A 17,613-nucleotide genomic window follows, 5' to 3' on the forward strand; every position below is an offset into this window, starting at 1 on the left:
ATCTGCTGGCTACTAATTGTAGCAGCCTTGCAAATAACCAAAACACATATTTAGGAATAAGCTTAGAAAGTGTTATGTATTCACATACTATGTTTTAACAAAAGGAAGAGGAGGCTGGGTTGGGAGGAGAGAGAAGCCCATGCAGGGAAAGTGGCCGGGGGGCTGATTTGATTTATCACGACTTCCTCAGCGTTTGGCATAGCTAGATGCTCAATAAATGTTTGCTGAGAAATAACTAAAGGGATGAACACATGAAATATGCCAGGGATAGCTCTAAAGTAAGAAGTCTGATTCCACTTTAGTGATGTCCCTGCCAGTCTCTTTTAGTTTCCAAGGATAACTCATTTGTAGTCATATTTTGCTTGGACTTTTTCCCAGATTCTGAAACCATTGCCTCTCTGAGTGGAGTGATAACACTAAGGGGTAGTGGATGACATCTCCATTACAAAATACATGCTTTTGCTTTAAAAACAAAACAAAACGAAAAAACGCTTCTCCTATATTCTGTAATCCCAAAAAAGTATAGTACACCACCTCAATGATACGGTTAACGGAACTACGTCATTAGATGAGATTTGATTGTAAATGCTTTATTAAGGACATGATGTGTTTTGTAAGTAATATCAGCTAGTGGTATTTCATAGAGAGTTCAGGTAGGGTGAGTGGAAAAGAGTGATGCTCATGACTTTAGGTTGGGAGATCAGGCAGGGCCTCACTGAGTAGATGACGTTTAAGCCCAGACTCGGATGCATCAAAGGAGCCGGCCATGAGAAGATGAGGAGCCCACAAGTGCAGCGTCCACAGCACGGAAAGAGGAGGCTGGAGCCGAATACAGAAAGGAGGAGGGTGGGAGAGGAGTCTACAAACGCAGGATGAGTGTGACCAGGTGCGACTTTCTAAACCAAGGAAAGGATCTTGGCTTTTGTTTTAAGTGCAATGGTGGAGACTTTAGGGTGGTTGATGGTGGTTTCAGCAAGGGAGTGGCATGATGTGATTTGTTTTTAAACAACCATAGCAGTGTTTGAGGAATGGGTTGAAAGGGGCAAGAGAAGTAACAGGGGGCCTGTGAAGGAGGCTCTTGACAGAAGTCCAAGCCAGCAATCAGAGTGGCTTGCGCAAGGCTGGAAGCAGAGAGGACAGAGAGAGGTGGGCAGTGTCGGGACATGTCTCAGAAGGAGAGTGGGCAGGACCTACCCTGGGTTAGTGGAACAGGAAAAAGCAGAATCAAGGGTTGATTTTTGGCCTGAGCAGCTCGGTGGATACTGGTGCCATTTATGGAAATGGGACAGACCAAGGATGGAGTAAAGTGTTATTTCCCTTTGGGAAGTGGGGTAGGTAGTGAATCAAGAGTTCTGTTTCAGCCCCACTAATTTCAAAGCACCTATTCAACACTGCAGGAATTCCTAGGAGGACTTGGGAGATGCAGGCCCGAAATTCTAGAGAAAGGGCAGGCCTGGAGAAACAGCTGAGTGTTCCACGCATATAACCAACAAGCACACATTTGCACAGCATCTTACAGCTCACGGAGCATCTTCTGTGTGCCTTGCCTCATTAACCTCTCAGCAATCTTGTGAGGTAGTTATTACTTCCACAGTTATACTGATCAATAATAATACTTTGCATGTGTATCTCGCCTTAGAGTTGCTACAACACTTCCCCACAGGCTGTTTGTGTCACATTTTGCTCCTTTTAACAACACTGGGAAATAGAAAGGCCTGGACGATGGTGGCCATGAGCATAGTAATGATACCTGTCAAAACTTATCCTGACAGAGGCACATAGATGATGACATATGGTTTGCACACTTGTGTTTATGCTCTTTAAAAGCAGTTAAATTTTTTTATTATGTACATAAGAGCCCTCTGCTGTTCACACTGGGCTTATGCATTAACTGAGATTTTTCAGCTGGACAGTATAAAGCACTGAATCAGTATTCCCTTAAGTTTTGTAAAATGCTCTTGGGATAGAAATTCCACATGATGAACGGTTTAACTTGTCATAATTAAGAATACTCCCATATTAGAAAACCCAATATTTTATTTTTCGAGAAAGCCATGTTGACTGAGAGAAACAAATTCCTTTTATGTTTGAGATTTACTTTTTTCCATCACTAACTACCCAAATCCAGATATGGTCCTCGAATAAAAGTGACAATTTCATGGCTAAAAGAAGATGAAGAACATCTAAATCTTTATAATGTCTGCTGCATAGGAATGCCACATGAAATCGGTAATTGAATATTTCAAAAAGTTTTCGAGAAGCTGTCATATTTGCCATTGTGCTTTACCAGATCATGGATAGAATGGCATAGTAACTGGTCCTTAAAGGATGTGGATGCCTAAAGTGAAGGGTATGAATTGGTCCTTGAGGACATAGAGGTTGCAGAAACAGTTGGTGAAGAGGGACGGAAGGAATACCCTGAAACCAAGAGAATTCTAGGCTCTCGAGCTGGGACATAAAGCTGGAGGAGTACCCCAGAAGAGTTGCCTGCGGGTCTTCAGCACCAGCCAAATTTGGCCGTCACTGGGCTGGCAGTGGGGACCCCAGAAGGCTCCTTAACTGGACAGTGACATACATGATCAGGTCCGAGTTTTAAAGGAGGCTTCAAAAGGTGCGTGTAGGGCATTCAGAGGAAGGAAGGGGCAGGATAAAGAATAGCCATTTAGGTGGCCCTTACAACCATCCATGAAAGAAGTCACAAGGGTCTCAGCTAGGGTCGTGGTAAAGGGAAAGAGAAAACAGAATAAAATTGAGAGGGAGGAAGGAAAAAAGAGGAAAGATGGCTGGGAGAATGGAGGAACCACTGCATAAACTATGACACAGAAGCCTTGGAAAATAAGTTCCATTTTTATTAAGAACAAATATTTTGTACTTCTCAGGCCTACCTCTATACACTCCATCTTTTTACTCCTAGGGCACTGGCTGGTATCCCCAGGCTTAGAGCTGCCCCTGGTCTTAGGACCCATTCTAACCTTAGACTGGTGATATTTAAGGATGAGCTGAGAGCATTACCACCCCGTGGGGAGATATTTGAGAATGCACGCGAGCATTCTTGATTGGTAAAATGACTTAGGGTGGTTTCTGACATTTACGGGGAAACTAGGGATGCTAAATATCCTGCAACATTCAGGAAAGTCCTACACAATGTAGAATTGAACCATGTGTCACCCAGTAGTCCCATCGTTGAGGAACATTGCCACAGTCTGCCCCTGGGTCCCAGTCTGATCAACGGGCTTCTGCTGTGTTCTCTGTAGCTTCTCCAAGACTGGAGGTATCCAGAGACCCCTGAACACAAGGCTTTGAATGCCCAATTTCCTGCAGTAAAGCATGTGATATTCTCTCCTAGATCACTCAAATCATTGCCTCCTTTCTCTGTGTTTTGAGAACTTACCAAGTGCCCAGCACTGTAGTCACAGCTGGTGGCTGAGAGAGGCAGAGAAGGAGTCCAAGATTTAGTCCCTGCCCACAAGGAATCTAACACTCCACTGAGGAATAAAAGCCTAGCCCACAAGAGAAATCTTTAAACCAACCTGGATTTATATATATATATATTAGTATATACTTCAGAGCTAGGGTGCTTAACACAAATTAGAAGGATTGTAGAGTTTCAGAGGAGAAGGGTATAAATGAGGACTGGGAAAGAGGAGGGATGATTAGACAAATGCTTGTCAGCATTTCTCAAAGTGGGTTCCTTGGAACACTGGTTCAACAGAATAGCAAGTATTGTTACAGGGGGAAAAATGTTCTGTGGTAAATAAGTTTGGGAATTGCTGGGCTGAGCAAAGTTAATCAGGTTTCTTTATTCCAGGACTTCTTTATTCCAGACATCTTAGATTGCCTAATAGCTGATAAGCGTTGTAACTATTGAGAGTGGGTTTTACTCTTCAATGTCTCCTCCATTTATTTAACATTGGCACCTTCTTTTCTTTAACTGAGGATCTCAAGGTCCCTGTGTTCTACAGCACATACTTGAGAAAGACCATTCTAATCAGAGGAGCATACACGTGAAGGCATGGGCAAGAAAGGTGAGAATGTGCATAAAAGAGTGAGAAGATAGGCACAACCAGACAGCAGGGTGAGCTAGGGGAAAAATCAACAGTTAGACTCTTACATGAGACCATACAGGTTCAAGCACTACCTCTGCCATTGACTAGCCACAGGAACTTGAGCAGGTTACTTCGCCTCTCTGGGCCTATTGCCTCACACATAAAATGTGAATGATAATAGTATCTGTCTTATAGAGTTGTTGTTAGGATTAAATATGGTAATACAACATAAAGCACTTGGGACAGTTCCTGGCACAAGGTAATATTATTATAGGCTGATGTTACAAGGCTGGGGGGACCAGACTGTGAAGGGCCTGCAAGTTAGACAGAAATGCAGGTGCTATGGGAAAAGACAGAGTCTCATAGAGGTTGTTTATTTTTGTATTTTTCTATTACTAAATATTTCATACAAAATAAAGAATATATGTGTATTTATGTAGGGGGGGTGTGTGTGTATGTGTGTGTGTGTGTGTAGTAGATGCAAGATCTAAAGAAGAAGAATAAAACAACTCCTTATGGACCCATTACGCATCTTAAGAAACTGAACATCACCACTGCAGCAGGAACCCTCACAGACCCAACCCCGTCTCTCTCTTTCCCTCCCCATCACAGGGAACCACCAGCCTGATCTGAGAACATATCATTCCCTCATTTATCTTGATAGTTTAGCTACATTTGTGTGTTCCCTTATATATATTGTTTAGTCTGCTGATTCTTGAATAGTGCATAAATGCAATCACACTGTACTTATTTTTCTGTGACTTTCTTTTTTCGTTCAACTTTGTGTTCCAGAGATTCACCCGTGGTGATGCGTTGGCTCTAGTTCATTTATCTTCGCTACTCCTTAGCGCCGTATTCCATTGAATGAATGTATCCCATACTTTTCCAGCCACTCTCTGGTTAGTGAACATTTGGGTTGATTCCCATTTTCTTACTCTAACAAAAATGCTGACAAGGACATTCAAGGGCGTGTCTCTGTCGCACCTGTGCAAGACCTTCTGAAACGCGGTATACCTCCAGCTTTTCTAGGTACTCCCAAATTTTCTAAAATGATCAAATGGACTCACTGGCCCCCCAGTTGTATGTACAAGTTGCCTTTCTTCACATCACTTACCATGGTAACTTTTGAGCAAAGGACTAATCAAACAAAAGCTGTGTGGAGGAACACTTGTTTGGCAGTGGCAGGGGTGGGTGGGAGAGAAGCCCCCAGCCAGATAAGATAGATAAGAGAGCAGAGGACATCAACAGACACATCCCTGCAAAGACCTGTGGACCTAGCAAGGAGCAGGCTCTTTGGGGGCAACATCCCTATAGCTTCTCTTCTGTGTTTGAGATGATATCCACCAATAAGTTCACAACCCTTACAATGGACCTAACCATCTGCATGGTTTACAGAAAAGTGAATAATTAAAAACTGGGTTTTGTAATATATTTCCCTGGCTCTCTTAAAAGAATCTGGCCCCAGGCAAGGTACTTGGCATCTTCAAACCTCCTCCTCCTCATCTCTAAATTGGGCATCATTATCTGCCACATAAAATTGTTATATAGCATAACAACTAATTAACGGCAAAGGGCCTTTGGTGCCTATAAAACCTGGGCACCTATAAAACCAGACATCAGCGTTCAGTGGTGCTCTTAAGAAAGAACGGGTTATGCACACATCAGGGTGGAAGCAGGATTGAACACGATTGGCCCAAATGATGCTTCCCGGCTACAGCTTGAATCTCACTAAATTTTAAACCGGTTACTTTTATATAAACAGGACTTTTCCAAAAGCATTAGTTTCCTTCACCTCCTGCACAACTAAACAGGACAGTCCTCAGAAAAGCAGGTGGGTTTCTTGAGAGGTCACACCTTCCTCTGCAGGCCCTGACAGTCCCCAGCATGAAGGCCACGGCCTCATCTTCATCAGCCATTGTATCTTGCTTGACCAAGGACTGACAAGACCAAAACTTATACCTCTGGGGGCCTCCTGCCTTGTGGCAGAGTCAACTGCATTGAAAGATGTGTTGATCCCCAGCAGTAGGTGATTGAAGGAATTGCTGCAAGGTCCCCCTCTAGTTATGAAAAGAAATCTGTTAGAGAGCAACCCTTATAAATCACTGGGGATTCAAATACAGACAGCTGATACATGTAGGTGTCCTGACACAGCCTGATTTGTGTGCTTTTGGAGCAGTAGTGAGCTTCTAATTTGTGATGAACTGCAGAGCAAAAATGAGAGCCAAGAGATGTGATTGCAGGACCTTCTCACCCACATGCACGAGGAGAGCTGGACCAGGATGTTCACTGAAGAGTGTTTGTGTATCCAAAAATACCCAGGAACAGTCTAGACATCAAAACATCAGTGTACGGCTGGCCCCATGGCTTAGCGGTTAAGTGCGCACTCTCCGCTGCTGGAGGCCCGGGTTCGGATCCTGGGCGCGCACCGACGCACCGCTTCTCCGGCCATGCTGAGGCCGCGTCCCACATACAGCAACTAGAAGGATGTGCAGCTATGACATACAACTATCTACTGGGGCTTTGGGGGGAAAATAAATAAATAAATAAAATTATTTTTAAAAAAAATCAGTATACAGATAGATAAATAAAATATGACATATCCATAGGATAGAATTCTATACAGCAATAAAAAGACATTAACTAGATCTCTGTGCTTGTGTGTGTGTGCGTGCGTGTGTGTGTGTGTGTGTGTGTGTATTATGGGTTAGATCCCAAAAATATAATATTGATTGAAAAAAGTAAGTTCCTAAGTGAACATTCAGTGTAGTATCATGTACTTTATAAACACATAAAATGTTATATTTTGCTCATGGAAAATAGATTTAAAGGTATATAATATATTTTTTTAATGGGCCAGAAGGATACTTGGCAAATTTATAGCAGAGGTTATCTTAGAAGGAGAGGATGTAGGGACTGGGGAAGGACCAGTGGGACTTCTACTCTATCTGCAATGTTTTATTTCTCATATTGAAGAAAAAAAGAATAAGCAAATATGTTATGGTTAGCTCTTGTCCATCCTGATGGCGAGAGAAGATGGTAGGAGAAGGAAACAGCCCTGTCATTTGGTGGACAGGGCTTGGGCTTCCAATCCACAGGAGCCCCTTCCTGCCCTCCTCCTGCCCCGTGAAGGGAGGTGAACCTGTTCCCTATATCCCGCTGGTTCCCTGCATCCTGTGCCCGGATGGGATACTTAACAAGGCTCCCGCTTCTCTTCTGCATAGGCTAACAAAGATTTTTCCATCAAGCTAAAAGCCTTGCTGCTCCCATCTCCCTCCTCAAGGCCACAGATGACCTGTGATGTCAGGCCGGGGGGTGACCTCTCAGGAAAGTCACAGAAGGGTCTTGTAGGGCAACGCCACATCCCTTCCTGGGAGCACGTGTAACCATAAAGCTGAAGTTGACCAGCAGAAAAGAAAAACAACAAACATGGATTATCAGGCCAAGAACAGATTATAGCCCTTGCATCACATGTAACAGTCACCGTGGTTGTGTCCAATCATCCCAGCTCAGAGGGAAATTCCCTCAGTTCAGCTTGACCTTGGTCAGGGGCAAGTTTCCCTTCATGCCCCACCCACCTCTCTTCTCACTTGGTGGGAGTCCACAGGTGGATCCCTCACACCTACCTCTGGTCTGGGGACTCTGCTCCCTCCACAGCTTCCCTTCGCATCCCCCAAGACCTTCTGCCACCAAGGCCTCCTGCTCCTTTCTCCTTCCCAGCCACCAGTTGTATCTCCTCTTGGGAAGCAGAGTCTGACCCTGGGAGTAACCATCCAGATCTTTCTTTCATCTAGGTCAGTGGCATCCAAGAGTCTGTTTCTGCTCCTGCTTGATCTGGGGGCAACCTCAGCAGAGAGGAAAGAAAATGTACAGAAAACCAACTCTTTCTCTGCTCTGATAGATGACACTGCTCCCTGTCCCTTAGCTGGGTTGATCCGCCCACACTCCTAGGAGGTGGATGTCGCTATTATTCCTATTTAACGCGTGAGGAAACAAGGACTTCGACTTTACCCCAGGCCTGTAATCACCAAGGAAAAGTTCCATCTCTTTCCTTCCTCCTCCCTCCAAGGAGAGTCTTTTGAGATAGAGAATTGGGAGGATGTGGGGAGGGGAGAAGGAAAACAAGAGGTGTGCAGGGGAAGGGGCAGGGGCAGGGGAGTGCTTTGGGTGAGGGATCTTGAGAACAGCACCTGAGGTGTACATTTGCAGGATGGGAGAGAGAAAAGGGAGATTTTTCAGAACTACTGTTGGGTGATCACGGGTTTCCTGATATTCAAGAAATAGGTGAAACAAATCTGAGTTATTTTGAAACTTTTGGTTGTTTAGACTGTCTTGTTTTGAAGGCAACAATATATTGCAGCTGATCCACAAGGGTCATAGCTTTATAAGCTTTGTAGTAATAAGTGAGGACTGTGATCTTGCCATTGGGCCTAGGTCCTGTCCCACCACGTGCCAGGCCCTGACTCAGTCCTGGGAGATGGACTGTTGAAGAGCCCATCAGTTAATCCTCAGCCTCTGACGGGCAGAACCAGGCCAGCGAGGCCCCTGCAGTACCAGCTGGTGACTGGGGGTTCTCCCACAGAAGTGCGGCTGGCCTTGGCCACAGAGTCCTGAGCCTCCACATGCTCTTGCACTGCTCTAATTCCCCTCAAGGCCTCTGCCTGACCTGTGAGGGGCCATGGAACCAGGATGGAGCAGGGAAATTTCCCCCTGAGACTGTGGGTAAGCAGAAAACCAGAAGAGAGTAGAACATGGAAATGCATGGAAATAAGAAGCCAAGGACCAAGATGACAGAGGAGGAGTCTGAGCAACCAGAAGCAAGTCCCAAAGCTTACAGTTCCTGTAAGCCCAGCATGTCCTCACCCATCCATATCTTCATTCATTCACTCATTCATTCATTCTACAAATGTAGGCACTAAACTATGTGCTGGGGACACTATGGAAAACTTCACAATGCCCCTAGTCCTTGAAGCACTCACATACCAGTGGAGGAGATGAACATCAAACAGCCCCATTTATGGTAAAAGGTCAAGCCTTGGTAAGTGCTTCAAGGAAAAATAAATTTGAACAAGGGCGCAAGGAAAGCCTGGAGTAAATCTGGCTTCTTCAGTTTGGGTGGTCAGGGAAGGCATCTGAGAAGGTGACATGGTTGCTTGGATAAATAGAGAGGGTGTTGCAGGCAAAGGGAACAGCAAGCGCAAAGGCCCTGAGGCAGGATCCTGTTAAGGAACACTAAGAAACCAGTGTTGCTGGCCCACAGGGAGCAAGGAAAAGAGTAGTAGAAAATGAGAAGAAGAAACAACAAAGCTTAGACCAGGGAGCCTTTGTCAGCCAAGGTAAGGACTTTCAGATAGTTTTGTTTTTAAGTGAGGTGGTAATCCACTGACAACTGTTAAGCAGGGGAATGACACGATCTTGTTTTTCTTTTAAAACGTAGTGCTAGCCTGGCCACACTCAGGTCAGCCGGGCCCTCTTTGGAGTCCCAGAGCCAGAGATCTCTGAAACGAACCATTTCTCAGTCCTCTTCCTAGATTCAAATCTTCTTCCCCCCTTTTCCAGCTGTTTGCCCCATTTTTCTCATGTGTTGACTCACACTTCCTGCCCCCAAAACCTGCCAGCCTCAAGATGTACTTCTACACCTCTTCTGTCTCCTGTCTGTCAGTCTCAGGCCTAGGAGACACAGCAAAGGCCCAACAGGCACATTTGCATCTCGCCCGCATCAGTAGAGCAAAAAACGGTGATCACTGTAATAAACAAGTAATTGGAGGTAGGAAGCTCTAAGGCAAAAAGAGAAGGGAAAATTATCCAAACACAACTAAATATAGATTCCACTGCGGGCCATGTTGCTGAGGAGCAGTCATTTACGAGCACCAGAGAGGGGGCCCTTAGAGAAAGACCTCCACCCATCACTTTGCAGATGGGGAGCTTGAAAAGCAGAGAGGTGAAATGGCTCACCAAGGTCACACAGCCACTTAAGGGTCATGGCTCAGCTCCATCCCGGGCTTGCGACAACCAACCAAGGCCTCTTTCAACAACCCCGGGTTGTCTCTCAGCAAAGATTTCTGAAAGACTGGACAGCAATAAAATGAGCTTATGCAACACTTCCCCCAACGCAAATTAAGAAACTGATTTGAGGAACAGAAACTCACTTAAGTTTGCCCACCTACAAACAAGGCTGAAGAGAAAGTTGAGTACTAAAATAGAAGAAAGTAGAAGAGAATAGTCTCTCATGTGACTGAGAGCTTTCTTTCTACTCTGAATAATTGAGAGGGAGCCTGTGAAAAGTCATATACCCAAACTCAGAAATTTCAAAGTCTGATGTGAGCTTCTCCGATATACCGTAAAATCACCAATGTTTGCAGGATTCAACCGTTTGCAAAACACTGTCATCATAATCATCCTCTCATTTGGACTTCACAATAATCCTGAGAGGAGCTGAAAATCGGCTTCATGATTATCCCCATTCAACAAATGAGGAGACTGAGGCTCAGAGAAATTAAATGACGTCTTAAAATCAAGCAGCTCAACCTTGACCCTCAGGCTGCTGAACTCTTTTCATAAGGAATAGTGGAAGGAAACAAGCTTGAAGTGAGGAAGACGTGGATTTGAATTCTGCCTTTGCTCCTTACTTACCACACAGAGCCTCAGTTGACTCATCTGTAAAGTAGGGAGAATAACTCTGATGTGGGAGCTATTGTGAGGACTAAAGGAGGGAATGTAGGAAAAGCACCCAGCTCAATGCCTGGACACAGTGTAGCTCTGTGTTATTTATAGACATCTACTTTTCATTAATCTCATTTTGCAGCCTTTCCAACTATTCATTGCACAACACGTGACTCACAGACACAGAGGGGAGACTTCTTTTCCTGTGGTCTCACTCCCTCCTTCATGGGCCTGATCCCTTACCGAGAAAGATGTTGACCTGGTTTAAGCAGAGATTCACTTAGCAGAAGAATCAGTTGATGGGGTCACCGGAAAGTAAATGTGAAGAAGAAGACGGCCAGCACTTCATTCATTCATTCTGTAAATATTAATGAAGTGTCTACCATAAGCTAAGCTTTAGAAAGACCATGAGAACTAGGCAGGGACAGCTCTGGGCCTCAGGGAACTTACAGTTATAGAGAAGACGAATATCAAGCAAGTCATTTGCATCACCAACACAACTGTCTTAGTCTGTTTGGGCTGCTATAACAAAATACCATAGATCGAGTGGCTTATAAACAACAGAAATTTATTTCTCATACTTGTAGAGGGTGGGAGATCCAAGATCAAGGTGGCCGCAGATTTGGTATCTGGTGAGAACTCACTTTCTGGTACATGGACGGCCATCTTCGCACTGTATGCTCAAGTGGCAGAAGGGGTGAGGGATGTCTCCGGCGCCTCTTTTATAAGGGTGCTAATTCCATGACCTAATCACTTCCCAAAGGCCCTACCTCCTAATACCATCACCTTGAGGGTTAGGATTTCAAAATATGAATATTAGGAGAACACAACCGTTCAGACCATAGCAATAATTAGACACCTCTGGTCCCCTGGCTCTTTGAGGGCTCAGAATTAATAAACAAACAGAAGCTCCTTCGTCCCCTCTGCTTCCTCCACTTATCTGCAAAATCATCTCCAATTAAACGAGCATCCAATCTAAGCAGAGAAGATAATTAAGTCCTTAGTGATTCCCATCACTGGTGCTCACATTCCGTTGCTGAGAACCACTCATATGATTGTACCTGGATGTTGTCCTTGACTGGCAGTCACTTTCCACACTAGGGAGGGGGGAGCATGAATTTTTGGTTGTCAACTGGCCACCTCTGCTGCAGCCAGAAAGAAGGACGAACATGTCAGTAATCACAACACTTAATGAAAATAACACAGGAAAGTCGAATATGCAGACATGGAAAGAGATAGAAAAAGCCACGCCGGGTACATACTAACAATATTCATTTCGCACAAAATAAAATTCAAAATGAAAAGCACTAAAAGGAATATATCATAATTACAAAATTACTACCTCCCCAATATGTCATAAACCTTTATGTACCTAAAACCTTAGCCTCAAAATATGTAAAGCAAACCCCAATAGAAATGTGAGAAAACACTGACAAGTTCTGATAATAGGTGACTTTAAACACGTCTCAGAAATTGGCTGATCAAACATTACAAAAACAAATAAGGCTTGAGAAGTCCTGACTAATAAAATTAACAATTATAATCTAATAGACATATGGAGAGAAATAACTTTTTAGCCAACAGAGATTACACATTCTTTTCAAACTCTCATGAGACATTCTCTAAATGTATTAGGTCACAAAGGAGATCACAACAAATCCCCAAAAGTAAAAGTCTGGCAGGACATACTCATGAACTATAGCGGAATAAAATTAGAAAATAATAACAGAAAGATAACCAACCAAAATCTATTCCCTTGGATATTTTACAGTACTCTGCTCAGTACTTCATGGGTTTGAAGGAAATAAAACCAGAAATCACAAGCTATTGAGAATTCCAATGAGAGCACTGCATACATCTCAGAGCCCACGGGCTATGCAAAGACAGCATTCAGAGGAAAAACATAGCCTTAAATACATATGGTAGAAAACAAGAAAAGTTGAAAACAAATGAATCAGCCAAGCTTTCAACTCAAGACCCTGGGGACTGGGGGGAAGTGGGAAGAGACCAAAAAAAAAAATCTGAAGAAAGTCGAAGGAAGGAATTTAGGAAGATAAAAGTAGAAAGTAATAAACATAGAAAACAAAAAGACAACAGAATTGATTAATTAAACTGGTTCTTTGAAAGAACTAATGGAAAGACAAACCTTTGGCATACCCGTCAAAAGAAAGAAGAAAGAAAAAAATCTTAAGTCAAAAGCAGTAAGAATGTTTACCTTTATGGCAAGCATTTTGAAAATCACTAGATGAAGTGGCTAATTTCCTAGGAAAACATTCATTATAAAGATTCATTCAAGGGAAAGTAGGAAACTTTAATAGACTCTTAACCATAAAAGAAATTGAAGAGATACTCAAAGATCTACCCCTAAAATAGGCTTCAAGTCCAGAGGGTTTTTCAGGTACATTCTACCAGAACTTTAGAGAAGACATATTCTACATAGACTGTCTCAGAGCCTAGGAAAATATAGGAAGCCTACCTAACTCATTTTGTAGGTTCAGTGTAACACTGATATCTGACATATATCAGATATCGCTATCTCTATCAATCTATCTATACATATAGATGGATATATAGCACATATCTGATATATATACACATATATCACTTAAAAACAAAGATGCGAAATTCCATATCTAGCAGTGTATTAAAGGAATAATACAAAAAGATCATTCTAGGAATGTAAAGACGTTTCAATATTAAGAATCTATTAAAGAGGGGCCAGGCTCATGGCCTAGTGGTTAAGTTCGGCACGCTCCACTTCGGGGGCCCAGGTTTGCTTCCCAGGCGTGGACCTACACCACTCATCAGCAGCCATGCTGTCGCAGCAACCCACATACAAAATAGAGGAAGATTGGCACAGATGTAAGCTTAGGGTGAATCTTCCTCAGCAAAAAAAAAACAGAAAAAAGAAAAGAATCTTTTAAAGAGATGAAAGCAGAAGAACCATCTGATCGTGTTAACAGGTATTTTAGAGTCATTTGCTAAAATTCAACCCCTATTCATGACAGCAAACCAGGAAAAGAAAGGTCTTAAGCCTGATAAAGTGTGTTAGTGACCTAAGTAAGCACCATTTTATGGGTCAAATATCATAAATCCCTCCTGTAAAAGTCAGAGGTAAGACAAGATTCCTCTTCAACATTGCACTATAGGTACTAGATAATATATTAAAACCGGGAAAAGCTAACACTATTTATCAATAAGTCGTTTCTTTGGGTTAGTGGAAATAATCCTATATATCTGTTTGCGCTTTACAGTTTACAAAAGAGTTCCATAAGCACTATCTCTTATGTTGCTCACAATGGCCAGGTGGGATGAGGACGAGAATCATCATCCCAACTTTGAGGATGAGGAACCCAAGGGCCATAGTATTTTTAGATTTCCCTAAAGACACATAGCTGGTGAACAGTGATGGGGGAATAGACCCCAGGTTTTCTTATTCTTAATCGAGTTCTTCCTCAATGTCAGGTAGCCTCACTTAAAACACAACACACCTCATTGCTACCAGTGACTGACACTAGCCAGGCCACTGTTCCTCCGAGCAAGTTAAGTCGGAGCCCTAGGAGCTAACTGAGGTGAGGATGGGGAGGACATTGCACAGTGAATAAGACAGAAGGAAGACGGAGAGCACCAAAGACAAACATTCTTGGTACTATGGTGTATATCCCTAGGTGCTGCTGATAGATGAGGCTGGCCAACACTCCAGTTATGCCTGCCATGGGCCAGGTACTCTTCTAAGCACCTATATCAACCCATTCAATCTTCATAAAAACTCTCATGAGGTTGGCACTCATAATATCACCTCCATTTTTCAGATGGCAAAGCTGGGTAACACACCCTAGTGTATAGACTTAGTAAGTGGTAGTGCCAGGATTTGAACACAGGCAGTCTGGCTCCAGAGTCTTTGCTCATAATCACTGCATTGTAGTATCTTTAAGCTAATACCCTGGTTCTGGAGGTGAGAGCAGAAGAGAGCAGAAACACAATCTGCCATGTGTGTACCACTAAAAGAAAAAAGCATCAATTTGCTCAATTTTTTTGATATTGCATGAGACCAGGAGGAAGGTTCTAACACGCACACACACACACACACAATCTGCTTAGAAACATCCGTTTTTATTAAGTATCTGTTTTGCTGCTTCCTATAATTAGACTTCACCCACAGAAAGAAAGGAAGCAGTGTTCTCCTTGGCTTGTTTCTTCAGTCTGTAGACCTGTGCATTAATAGTCTTCCTCAATAGAACCGTACAAGAAAATCCAAGAAATTATGATTGCCCAGTTAGGACCTAGATAGGGAATATAAAGAAGTGTTATTTTAAAGAATTACCTACAAAATTATAATTCATTGCTCCAATGTTCTTTTACTTGTAACTATCCTCATTTCTCACATCAGAGGTCCCTGATCTCTTTTCCGTCCCCTGAACCTGCTTCTAGACTTTACTGCATTTCCCCGAGAAAACCTGTTAACACTTTGATTTAGTCTAGCTTTTCCCAAAGCACATACATTTATGAGTGTAGAGTTAGATAATCCCAACTCCACGATCACATGGACCCGCTGAAGATTACCCAAATAGGATTACTTTACTTTGCACAATCTATTCATTCTGGAATACCTTTCCCAACCAAGCGACATCCTATGCTTCCTCTAAGACCTAGTTCACCTCTTCCAGGAAGCCCTCCCTGACGACACCGTCACGCATGCTCCAGTGAAACCCACAGAACTCACCCAGAACAGTAGCTCCCTTATCACTTCCCACGTTGCAATTTTTTTTTAACCTGTCAGATTCTCCCCTGAAATTGCAAACTCCATGAGGGCAGGGACTGTGCCCTATTCAGCTCGGTGTCTCCACTGCCTTTGGATTAAGAAATAAAGTCATATTTCAAGTTTAACAATGTGTCATGAAAATTGAAGATCAATGCTTTCAAAGATATTAAAAATATAGTCTATATAAATAGGCTTTAAAGTTTCAAATTTCCATAAATATTAACCTTTAGATAGAAGCACCTTAGAAACAATTTATGACATTTCTAATAGGGACATAATAAATAACGTTTACAAGGAAATAATAAAACAATGGTCCTTAATCATTAGCAATATATTTGGACACTTCCTTAAGAGTTTGGTATAAAAAGCCCATAAACTATCTCAGTAAATCAGAATGCAGACAGGGATTGGGAGAGCTACTTCCTTTAGGTAATATTTCTTTACCAAAGTAGTGATTAGAGAAAAATATCCAAGGAAACAGGTTAAAAAGAAAAATCTTTGGATTTATACTTTGTGTAGGGGGAGAGGGAAAAAAGAGGGCGTTATGAATGATTCTGATAAATGGATGGAGGAAAGATCAGGTATTAAATCTTACCCAGGCTGAGATGGCAATAATGTCACTTTGCAAAAGAAGTCAATGAAAATGTCATAGATAATAAGTACAAAATCTGTCAATCTGAATAGCAACATACGTCAAAGATTTAGGAAGTGATGTCATTGCATTATAGAATGATAGGAATTATGTCTAGGGGAGACAGATTCTTAGAGTGACAGGTATTCCAGGAGAATACAAGGATAATTTTAAGAAGCTTTAAAGACAAATTGCCGAAAATGATCTGTGAAAAGCAATTCCATGGAAAGAACTACATGTGAGATAACTCTCAGACAGCCACAGTCTAATAGATCATTCTAAAACATAAAACATTAGAACATTAAAAATGCACAACGATATAGCCACACGCCAAGCACCTAAACTGGGTCTGTTTGTGCAGGAGACACGTGTCATGTGCCCTGAAGTATTTTCCCAGGGGAGAAATCATAACGGATTTGACCTGATCCATCCCAATTCCTCTCCTTGAATCTCTTCTAAGCACAGATTTAGAAGACGAATATCCAAGATTAAGGGGGTGACATGCAATCATGAAAGAGAGGACAGCTGATTGGTATAGCCCAGGATCAAACTTGGGAACTGCTCTGCTCCTGGAAGTATCTGTGAGATGGCGGGGGGGACAGCACAAGACAGGCCCACATCCGGGCTTTGATCTGATCTCAGGAGGAGATGAATCACTCCTTTGATCTCAAGGGAGAACCTCTGATCATAAGACATGTTTGAGGAGAGAAATGAGCCTCCTCAAATACAGAAGAGCCCAATCCACAAGCTTCTTGGCAGGCATGGGCTAGGCAATGACAATCTGTACCTGATTGTAATAATAACAGATTAATAATAATAATAATAATTACCCCTTATCTGTGATATAGGAAAGGTGGGTGAACAGTTTTGCAGGAATCATTTACATTTATAATCCAACAAGAACAAGATGGAAATATTTATCTTTTTTGAATTTAAAAAGTGTGAGATTTCCTCTCTTTTGAAGACCTTAAAGCTCCAAGTATGTCTCTAAAAAATATATATCTAAAATAGGGTCAGATAAATATTTTAGGCATTGTGGGCCATACAGTCTCTGCTGTAACTACACAACTCTGCCATTGCAGTAGGAAAGCAGCCATAGGTGATATGCAAATGAATGGGCATGGCTGAGTTCCAATAAAACTTTATTTATAAAAACGGGTGGTGGGCCAGATTTGGCCCAAAGTTTGCCAATCCCTGATCTAAAACACTGTACAAAATCAACAACACACTTTTACATAAAACATTTTTTCATGCATAGGAGGCAAAGACAAACTAGGTCAAAATGACACTAATATTTAAGGAGAAGTACTTGAAAGAATTAACCATGTTGATAGTGGTAGTAACAGGGGAAGAAAAAGAACATATTTATTACTTAACAAACGCTTACATAGTGCTTACTAAATTCCAGGCTCTAGTCCAAACCCTTTGTAAATAGTAGCTCATTTAATTTCCAAAACAATCATAAACCCTGTCGTAAACTACTATTATTATTCTCATCTTACAAATAAAGAAAC

At 42.4% G+C, this 17,613-nt stretch overlaps 1 pseudogene; it reads right to left on the reverse strand.

Annotated features, from left to right (window-relative positions):
* The window catches only part of LOC147913409 (uncharacterized), a 35,178-nt pseudogene extending 23,806 nt beyond the window's left edge, over window positions 1-11,372 (reverse strand).
* Window positions 11,373-17,613: the final 6,241 nt, after the last annotated feature.

The sequence above is a fragment of the Ceratotherium simum genome, chromosome 27 (assembly GCF_057802395.1).
Source record: "Ceratotherium simum simum isolate JZ-2026a chromosome 27, ASM5780239v1, whole genome shotgun sequence".
In the NCBI taxonomy this organism is placed as follows: domain Eukaryota; kingdom Metazoa; phylum Chordata; class Mammalia; order Perissodactyla; family Rhinocerotidae; genus Ceratotherium; species Ceratotherium simum.